The 8,964-nt window shown below is 40.8% G+C and overlaps 1 long non-coding RNA gene across 1 annotated transcript; it reads left to right on the top strand.

Annotated features, from left to right (window-relative positions):
- The first annotated feature begins 1,611 nt into the window (after positions 1 to 1,611).
- LOC121921562 lies at positions 1,612 to 5,304 on the top strand. Its single transcript, XR_006101978.1, has 3 exons — positions 1,612 to 1,696; positions 4,017 to 4,196; positions 5,051 to 5,304. It is a non-coding gene; the product is annotated as an uncharacterized LOC121921562 (long non-coding RNA).
- The last annotated feature ends 3,660 nt before the right edge of the window (positions 5,305 to 8,964 follow it).

Consider the following 8,964-nt stretch of genomic DNA (forward strand, 5'->3'; position numbering starts at 1 on the left):
CCAGGGCATTGTAGCATGATAGTGCAAAGTTGTTTCTCATGGCTACTGGGTTTTAAATATTCATGAGAATAAAGGGGGAGGGATAGACTTTCTGGACCAGGTAGCTGAGGCTCAGGGATCATTTATGGCGTGTGATGGCAACAGTTGGGTAGGAATACTGGAGGAGATTAAGGCACTCCTTCTGAAGACTATATAACCCCATCCATGCTTCCTTTGGGCATACCTCTTACCTTTAGGCCTGATCCTGCCCAACCCTCTTCCTCCCTCCTGCTTCCATTAGAGTGGTCTTCTGCTACAAGCCTGAGTTCCTTGTATTCTCCTCCTCCTATCTCTAGGCACTGATAATTTCCTTCCTTCCCAGCACCACGGATTACTGGTTTTCTGGGGAACTCAGCTTTTGAGGGTCCATCTACTTCTTCTCCCTTTCCTTTGATGGTGTGGAATGATGTTTCTCCACCCAAAGCATGCTCCCTGACAACCCAAAATCAGCACTGAAGCACAATTGAACACACATATAGGAAATTGAGGCACAACACAAACAAGAAAAGGAGGTCATTAACAGATTTTTGTGTTAATAAAAACACATTTCCAATGGTCTCCTATAAGGAAGACAACAGAAGATAAATTGTGTCATGCAGTAAGCCCCACATGGAGGCACAATTGTCCTGAAGTAATTGCAATTTACTTGCCTCATGACAAAACCTTGAGACAAATAAGCAGCAAAGCCTTGACCCAGGATGAACAGATCTGACAATTTAATTTTGTCCTTATATTCAGGGTTTTTAAAAGTTCTTTTTGTCTTGATTCTGAAGAAATTTGTGAATTCACATGGAAACAAAAAGAAACAAAATCCCCAGACCTCTTTAGTACTTTCTGTACTAGTCGCCAAGGCCACCCAGTATTATAAAATATATAGCAAGCAGTAAAGGCTGAACCAGTGTGGAATAATGGTTTGAGTGTTGGACTATGACTCTGGGGATCAAGGGTCAATTCTCACTTGGATAAGAAACCCTCTGGGATTAGGCAATGCACATGCTCTCAGCATCAAGGAAAAGCAATGACCACCCTTTTCTGGATGAATCTTGCCAAGAAAACCCCATGAAAGGTTTGCCTTAGAGTTGTCATAATTTCTAAATGACTTGAAGGCAACAAACAAGCTGATCGTCGTTGAGCCTTCTCACTGCTTTTAACTGAACTAGTAAAATCCCCTCCCCATTTAATATGAATGGTGGATGCCCTCCCAAGACCCTTGCAATTGGGTATCATAAGAGCGGCATTAAGAAAAATATTGATCTTAAAATCTTAGTAAAGCCCTGATTTCCCAAAACTTTAGAAAATCCAGGAACTTTCCAAATGCAGCTAAACCTCATTTGACTCCAGTAGGCTAAATGTGGCCATGCATGGCTTCATTTTTCATCTCATGCATGAGCAAATATGAAAGCACTCATGTGTGGTTCAGCTACACTGGCAGCTTGATGAGTTAGCAGCCTTGTACAGCAGTTCATCTCCCATACTTATTTTGGCTCTGGATCTAGGTTCTAAGATGAGTTTCGATGTCCTTCCAAGCCTATAATGCTAAGGGGTTCAGGATGTTTACCAGGAACTGCCTTGAGAAATGGATGTCTCAGCATATGAAGTGAAAATATTAATTCTGATCTGGTGTGCAAGCAAAGTAATCATCACTAGCTGCTGTTACGTAAGTGTACTGGGAAATCTAGCACTAATCCAACCTCTAAGGAACAAATTTCAGTTTGTTATACATTAATATATCTTTATTTATTAATATACCCAGTGGATGATTTTAGTTTCTTATACATATATATGTAACTGGCTCCAAACCTGGAGGAGCTATTCTACTGTGATGGTAATAGGTAATGATATTTCTATTCATGAATGTTTCATGTCATTTTTCAAAGCAACCTGCACTCGGCCCTCCATGTTCACTGGGGTTAGGGGCACGGGACCCCTGTAAAAGTGGAAAAACCACAAATAAAACCCCCCCACTGTTTTTTTAACCTGAGTTACCACCTCTCTAGGAATGTTTAGATCCGCTGGTGCAAATCTATGGTCAACATCTGCTGGAAGTTGACCACAGAATTGCACTGGAGGAGCTACAAATGCCTAGAGAAGTGTCTCTAAGAATGTCTAGGTCCTCTGGCATGACCTCTGGTGGATATTGACCACAGAATCATGCTGGAAGATCTAGAGATTCCAATAGATAACATATTAACCAAATCTATGAATAATCAAACCAGCAAAAGTCAAAGCTGCAAATGTGGAGGGCAGACTGTAGTTATACAATTCTATTGCATTTATTTCATTGGGCCTTATCTGAGTAATATATACAGGATTGTATGCTGAGCTATCAAAAGCCACCTCGATTGCCAATGAATCCCACTGGTGAATTCTGCATTTTATGAAGAACTATTCCGCAGGGGGTAGGATGGCTTTGTAACAAAATCTTTGCTTAATAATACTTTCTAGAAATTTACTTAGGATGGAATATATAGCCCACTACCGTTTAATTTTCTGTATCTATGCTGGATCTTTTCTGAAAATCAAAGTTACATGGGTTCCTTTTCACTCTTCTGATAAGGATCTCTGTTCGAAGCAAACATGCACTTGACTGGTTTTGTTAATATATGACCATAGTACTACTGTCATTCAAAATTATGACTGGAATCTGTGCCAAAAATATAATACGATGTAGGACATGGGGCATGTTAATGAGGAATGAAGAAAATGGCTGATGGAAGGAAAATAATAACAATTTACAGTTGAAATCCAACACTGATGATTTCTGCTCCTGGATACTTCTTAGTAAAACATTGCTGAAATCACTGGCTAGGTCTTTCCTAGCGCCTCTTTATGAAATTACTGCATTCTGAAACTCTTAGGTTTACCAGAAACAATTCTCTCTTTTTCATACCTCCCAAAAACTGGGATTTATACATAGAATCTCAATTTTCTTCTTCCTAAAATCTTGGTTTTGGCCCAGACAATCTGGTTAGGTTCTCCTTCTGATATATCTGCAAAATTCTCCTTGCCTTTGCAATGCTCTAACCAGAATTACACTGTTCAAAAAGGTTTAGTAAGACTCAGGAAGGATAATTTCTGTCAACCCTCTGACAGCTCCATCTACCTATCATATTTTTTTCTAGTTGAGATGGAGAAAGATGTTAATCAAATTCCCTACCCTTTTGGCAAACATCTTTGTTATTCTCCTCAGATCCTAAACCCAGGTTGCTTACCCTCAAACCTGTCACTTCCTATATTCTGAATCTAGTGTGTTGTAGTGCTCTCTGCCTTGGAATGACAAGCTGGATCTTAACAATCCTTTGCTGATCTGAGGCTGCATCTGTACTGAGAAATAAGGCAGTTTGACAAAATGTAATTGCCATGGCTCAGTGCTATTGAATTTGGGGATTTGTAGTTTTGTGAGATATTGAGCTTTCTCTGTCAGAGAGCTCTGGTGTCACAACAAACCTCTTCCCAAGATTGCTAGGTATGCTTGCAGACAAACTAGATTCTGTTTCAGTTATTGCCAGGTATGCTTTCAGAGCACATGTATGAACTCATATGTGTGCTCTGAAAGAATATCTGGCAATAAGAGGGCTTCAGCATAAGGCTTTAAACAATATGGGGATAATCTAGTTTGTCTGGATACAAAACCTTCTGTTCAAGATGACCTATACCTTGATCCCAATTGTACCGGGACAATGTGCAACTACTCAATAGTTAAGAAGATGTACTCTGCATGTGCCCAATGACACTGTCTTCTCAGTATTTTCCAGTGTCAAATTTGGCATCCTTCTCTCCACAAATAGAGAGAGGCCCCGGAGGCTTCCCATCACAAATTACATCCTGGATAGTATGGAGCAACGTTTTAACAAAAGTAGCCCTTTGGCAATGGAAAATTTCTCAGATTTAAACTTTGCAACCACTGTTTGTAAAATGGATGATCCCTCTTTAATCAGCTTGCATATAATTCCTTCTTCTGGTTTATATCCTTCCAGAATGGTTTGTGATGCCTTTATAAAGCAGCACAAGAAGCACCCAACTCAGAAGAGCTTTCTGTTGACACCCAAGCTTCACTGAATACTCAGAAGACTCTCTTCCTCTGCTTGTAACTATGGAAATGAAGCTGTGGGCCTCTCTTCTCCTTGCTGGTTTTGCCTTTATACTGGTGAACGCAGGTAGGTCCCTCCACAGTCATGTTGTCTTTGGCTTTGCAGTCAACAAAAACCCTAGTTTTCCACTTCATGCTATAATGGCCACTGTAATTTCCATGACTGAGAGTTCCAGTTTGGAAATTCAGTTTCAGTCCCTATGCTTATTTTTTCTATGACCTTCTCAGTAGAACATAATCTGTGAAAATGGTGAGAATGGATGAGCAGAGTTTTTGAGGGAGCAGAAGTCAAGTCAATTTAGGAAAGCTAAAAGTGATACATCAATGAGCAGAGAGTTTTGAGAAGGAATGAGAAGACAAAGGATCACACATGCTGGGAGGACTGCTGTGGGTTTTAGATTGAGCTTTAAAGGAGCTATCCAATCTGCTGAATCTTGGGATAGGGTTCAGTACTTTGGATGTTAAAGATTGGACTCAAGTGCGAAGTGGATTCACTGTCCCACTGGCAAGGGTCACACTACTCATCCATTGGATAGGGGACTGCGGTAGAAAAGGGAGGAGGCAATGAAACCATGAGCCAGAGTTTTAGCTCAGAGGAGGGGAAACAATGACTAGATAGCAACAATACAGGACAAAGATGGACTCCACCTCAGGAAATCTATTAAAGTCATTTATATTATATAGGAAAGCATTCAAACATCTGCTTTCTAATGTGGAAAAATCCAAGAAAATAGCATTGTGGATCGTATGGTCGATCAGCTCTAGTTTCTAGCTTGGTCTGCACTATGGATGTGTGTGCGTGTGTGTGTGTGCATAAATTGCTCGTATTAGATGTCAACACACCTTTATTTCCTCCAAGCAGCAAGTGCTTGAAACAGACATCTGACCGATGGTACAAAAGACTTTTTTTTCCTCTTGCAGAATCCCAAGCTGATTGCAAACTCCGGAATACCGAACAGGGAACAGCAAGTCATAGACACCATACATCTGCCAGCCATGCCAAGTATGGTAGTGCCAGCCATGCCCAGCATCCCCAGCATGGGCATGCCAGCAATGCCAAGCATGCAGGTGCCAGCCATGCCCAGCATGAAGGTGCCAATCCCTCCAGACGCATCTTAGGAGGATTACTTGGCTAACATCTAACATGCAATGTTATTGTGATTTTTAAAGGGTTCTAACTGTACCCTGATATAATTCTGTAACAAACTGCATTATATTGCCTAATAAAAAACTAGAGATTAGTTATCTGCATACAAAATGAAACCAGAGTTTGGTTTTGCTTCCTTTTCCCTGGGTCTTATGGGCATATAGAAGTGGTAAGAAGAAATTGGGGAAATTCTTTCAATCAAATGAGATGAAGTGGAGAAAAAATGTTCATGGAAAAATGATTTTTAATTCTTCTGTTAGGAAAAAAAAAGTTTAAGCATTTCCTATTGAGCAGCCTGAAATAAGAATGTCTGCAATAGATTCTATTCAGAAAATCTGCTACAATTAAAACACAGGGGACATTTGATTTAGGTGCACAGACTGAGCCCAGACTAGTATTACTGCTGAGATGCCTTCTGCTGCTACTGTCTTCTGGAAAGATGGCCAAGTACTTGCTTTCTGTAGGGCTAGAAGAGGACACTAGAATAGCTCTAATTGGAACTTTGGCTTCTGTTTCTAAAATCAATGGTGTTATTCTCTTAGTTAAATCATCCCCTATATATCAAAGTTCAGAAAACATTGCTTTGGGGGGGATGTGAGTGATAGTAGTGTACCTCACAAGAAGAGGAATTTGTATTCACAAGCAGAATGTAAGCAGCAACTAGCTCCACATCACAACCATCCCACAAACAAGGTCCAAGAGAGAAATAAAGCAAGCTTAATCTTCTTTGTAAAAACACATGGAGTAGTTTTCCTTACAGATACTGAAGGTTTCATAATACTCATGATGAAAAGCTTTTTAATGTGCCCTTCAAACGTAGAAGAGAGACAGAGACTACAAAATGCAGTACAAGCAAACTGAGACTAATTGACGCAGGGCTTTATCACACTAGTCCCTGTTGTCATTGTTATTGCGTTAATGTAAGGAAACACATACAAACTGGTTTGGAAGCCATCCTTATCGCACGTCTTCAATTGCAAGACTGAAGATGTAGTGGCCATTGCTGGTCCAGGACTCTCTTTCCCAGACTGTTCCTTAACTCTGCCTCCCTGCCCTATTGCAATATCCAGCATGTCTTTTGCAATTTTTTAAATCTCTTTTTTACACTGTTTAAGTGGGTGGGGGAGAAAATAATAAAAAAAAAATCTTTTTTTTAAACAAACCAGCCTGATTGGGGATAGCAAGGGGTGAGGTGGGGAGAGAAGAGGAGACTGAAATGATGGGACTGGTCAGTGCTGGAACTGCTTCCGGAAACTAATCATACACAGAGCTAATGCCACAGCAGTGAAATTGGCAGCTATTGATGAACCCATCAGCGAAAAGGTGTGCAACAGTCATGGTTGGAGAATAGCCCAGGTACAGTTCAATGACTACATCATTTGATAAGGTTCAACCACAGATATGACTATCCTGCTTTAATTACACTTTTTAGCCTTGTGGAATATTCTTCATAGAAAGAACAGAGATTACGGCTAAGACCAGCAATGAATACATGTTATGCCCATAGTTAGAGTTGCTCTCTAGGGGCCTGAATAGATGGGGCAGGATAGCATGGGCTGAACCTGTGCTATCCTGCCCCTGGTGCTCACCACGGTGAGTCCCCGGGTTGCTGCCGGGATGGGTGGGTGTTCACACACCCATCCCTGCACTGACCTAGGATCTTGGACTGCTCTTTATCTTCCCTGCATGAGATTCATCTGAGAAGTCCCTCAGTTACCCTATCTGAAGTGGAAATGGGGGACCTGGCTGCACCCATGTGACCAAGTGCCCTGTTTTTGCCTCAGACTGTATGACTGGAGGGCTTCTCAGATGGATCGTACACCAGCAAGGTAAGGAGCACATGGGGGGCTATATGAACATGAGGTATCTTAGGCCCCATACAGACATGCCAAAATAAAGTTGCTTTGGGTTACTTTGGAGTTATGCTGTTTACATGATGCATGCGTACTACGGGTCCGGAAGCTGCGCTAAAGGTACAATCCAGTCGCAAGGACTAGAGCCCAGCTTTCAAGCAACTTCTTAGTACGCATGCATTATGTAAGAGGAATACCTCCAATGTGACCCGAAGTAGCTTTATTTTGGCCTGTCTGTGTGGGGCGTTAGTCACTCCACACAAAACCAGGGCTATTTTACCCTGGGGTAAAGGCTGTTTACCTCGGGTCAGACCAGATGTTCCAGATCCATGTCTGTACAGGCAGGATTGGGTCCATTCCTGCCATAGGTGTTTTTGCCTACATCATTTAAACTAGATGCCACGAGGCTGGGGGGAAGCTGGGACATATGATTCATGGGGGCAACCCCTAGGAGGGCAACTTGAGATACATGCATATTATCAACTACAGTGTATAGGGATGCTAAGGTTCTTACTGTTGGGAGTTACTGTGTCTTAAACAAAAGAAAAAATATTTTGAATGACAGGTGACATGGAGTGACATGTATTCTAAGTTACAGACATAGCAGACTCGCGGGCAGATGGCATGAGGCAAAGTTGCAGAAACGTGCATAATGATAGGTGACCCAGAACAGAACTGTGAGTCATTTTCTTGCGTGAGTGAAAGTTGCCAATATCAATAGCTGAGTGTTTTTGTTTTGGAACTCTGCTATGTTATTGTTTTGGCTGCATCTGGGTGATTTGTTCCCAGACTGCACTGAGAGTTGGCTTTCTCCTCACCAACAATTTATGCTCTCAAGAGATCTTGAGGAAGCTACACCCCTGAGATAAACTTTAGGGTGAAAAAATCAATTTTTTTGCCCTGTATGTCCTCTAGGGAACATTTCACCAAGTCTACTAACTCTATTTTGAATTATTTACCTGTTTCTTGGACATTAACAAATGTCCAACATAAGTGGGTATCCATGCTCTTTTGATTGCTAAAAGATTAATACTGGAAGGTATTTTTAATCCACCTGTGAGCCAATGGATAGAAGGTCTAGTAACACTTGCAACATTTAAATTTTGATTGATTTGATTTATATCATATTAACATTTGATTGATATAAACTATAGAAAATATTATGAATAGAAAGACATAGATTATGACCTGGATGGAAAGAAACAAGAATTTGTTGGTACTCAGGACATACCATATATTCTCAACTATATGTCAACCTCATGTATAAGTCAAGGGCCAGTTTTGAGGCCAAAATTATGGACTTTGATATGCCCCTTGGATAAGTCAGGGGTAAAATTTAGGAGCATGTAATGAAGGATGTAAAGGACAAAGCAAAGGAATACAATAGCAACAAACCTACAAAATTCCAGCAGGCATAACTGTTTGGGCTTATACTACAGACTGGATGGATGAGAAAGAGTAGAAGGGGGCCAGTGCTTCCAGGGCAGATTAAACTCTTGCCTTTCACCAGGGGATGGTTTTTGTGTGTATGTGTGTGATGTACAGTACTTACATTGACCTGTGGATAAGTCAACTCAGATTTTTGGGGTCAATTTTCAAACCTAAATTTCTAGATTTGAGTATATACAGTAGTTCCTAGATCTCTCTGTATTCAGTTATTAGCAAATTCCAAATTATAGGATCTGCCTTATTCAAATGGGATCAAAATGTTGGATCTCCAGTTTTAATGGCATAATGGAGAAAATGTAGACAAAGGGTTTGAAATTTACACCGAGTTATGATTTGAGACAGAATTTCTAGAAAATGATGTGCAGATGGTATTTTTCTCCTGACAG

This window comes from Sceloporus undulatus, chromosome 2 (assembly GCF_019175285.1).
Source record: "Sceloporus undulatus isolate JIND9_A2432 ecotype Alabama chromosome 2, SceUnd_v1.1, whole genome shotgun sequence".
NCBI lineage: Eukaryota > Metazoa > Chordata > Lepidosauria > Squamata > Phrynosomatidae > Sceloporus > Sceloporus undulatus.